Here is a 2,103-nt window from a genome sequence, read left to right as displayed (position 1 = left end):
ATGCGCCGCGTATGCTTAAAATGATCAAAATAGGTAAATATTAAAGGTTAATATCAATGTGCCCGTTACTACATTACATATATTTCTTTTTTTTAGAATCTTAATAAAGGTGTTTTTAGGGGCTATTTATGCAGAATTGAACGGCTCCCAGGGCTCCATTACAGGCGGACTTTTGATCACATTTATTTAATATTTACAATGCATTAAAAAATACATCCGTCGTCACGTCTTTCATAATGATTGTGAACAATAGGCAAAATTAAAATTAAATGTGCAGTTCCCCTTGAGTTCATTATAAATGTAAACATGTGTGTAAACATTTTACATTTTAATACTGTTGAGTTTCTTATGGAACATGATCAATGACACTTGAGATTGTTTACAAGAAGTTGCTCTTTGTGTTGCCCTATGTGTGTTTTTTGTACTGTCATTTTTGTGTTTGTGCCGTTATTTCTATAGTGGGATTCAAAATGTACGTAATATTTAACTATTAGCTGCCCATGGTGGCTGGGCCGCAATTACAACTATTAAACAATTAAACTAGAGTATAAAGTTAAGTAGGGGGCCACAAAATATAGACCTGTGGGCCGCAAATAACCGCGAGTTTGAGACCCAAGATCTAGCGATATATCTAATTTAGCATCAAATTGCACAAAGCATATATCAAGGCGATGCTCAAGTTTCTGCTGTACTGTTAAATGGGGCATGTGTTAAATATGAAATGCATATTTTGTCTTTGTTTGTATGTATTCTTTTTCTTTCATGTCTGTGTGAGTGAAGTTGGTTGTTGCCTATGCGAACTTTAGGACCTCATCTATGAACTCCCGTGTTGCTTTAGGGGAGCTAATCCTCATTATGGCCCCCGTCTATGAAACAGTTTGTTGGAGGACCTCAGGGCTGCGGAGAACGTTCATGTTTTGAAGAGCAGGCTTAAGACCCACCTTTTTGATTTGGCTTTTACCTGATATTAATTATTTTATTGAAGTCATTTGTATTTGACTTTTTATCCTATTAGTTATGCAAGATTTTATTTAGTTATATTTATTCATGTATTTACTGTGTATATATTTTATTTTTATTTTGTATTAAAAAAAAAATATTATATCAATCTTCATATGTCTTACTTGTATTTTATTCTTCATCTCTACACATGTTATTACTATTTTACAACTTGTATTATTTTTATTTTCCAACGTTCCTCAGATGAGCCATCTGCCTCAGGGGTTATCGACCGTGCTTGTGGGGGCGCTTTTGTGTCAGCATCCATGGTCTGATGACCTCCTGGTGCAGATGGCTCCTGTGATAGTGTTTACTCACATGTCCCTTCTGTACTCAGCCATGCAATCATTGGTCCATATAGTTGCATATGTGTTTATGTTGTGTGTGTGTGTGTGTGTGTGTGTTTGGTATCTTTGTCCGTGCGTACCTATGTGATAATGGGGGATATGGGTATTGTTTTTAAACTTTGTAAAGCACTTTGCGTTGCATTTCTTTTATGTATGAAAAGCGCTCTATAAATAAAGCTTGATGATGATGATGATGATGATGATGATGATGATGATAATCCAGCCTTTGGGAGCTTGGTCTGGCTGCAGGGACAGCAACATCTGCCTCAACTAGAGAGTTCTTTGGGGGAAAAAACGACACTCAATCTCAGAATCATCTTGCTGTGTGGGGCAACAATACTGACCGCTTGACCACCATGCATCCCAAGTGAGCAATATTGTAATGTTAAGTATAGCAGAGGTGTAAAGTAGCACATTTACTACAAATGAGTAGGTTTTTGAAAGTCGTTTTTGTAAGTCTATACTGTAATTTTTACTCTGGGTTCTTATTTAATCCATTATTTTTTGGCCAATATTTTAACAGTATCCTTTCCACTACTGAACTTGCTGTCAATTGTGTCTTAAGAGTTTTCAAAGTTGAATTGAATAACAATAGTTTGTCCTGTAGGGTTAGTGACGTCATCGTTGTATCTAACCAAGGCCTGCTAGTTATGCGCAATAAGAGTTTTTGTTTGTGAATGCGCGCGCACCTTCTCCGGTCCCTTCCGGCTTTCGCTAAGTAGAGCGACGGCGGCGCGCACGTCCTGAAGTCCTCCGA

This window comes from Nerophis lumbriciformis, linkage group LG34, assembly GCF_033978685.3.
Source record: "Nerophis lumbriciformis linkage group LG34, RoL_Nlum_v2.1, whole genome shotgun sequence".
Lineage (NCBI taxonomy): Eukaryota > Metazoa > Chordata > Actinopteri > Syngnathiformes > Syngnathidae > Nerophis > Nerophis lumbriciformis.
This window is presented reverse-complemented; position numbering follows the sequence as displayed.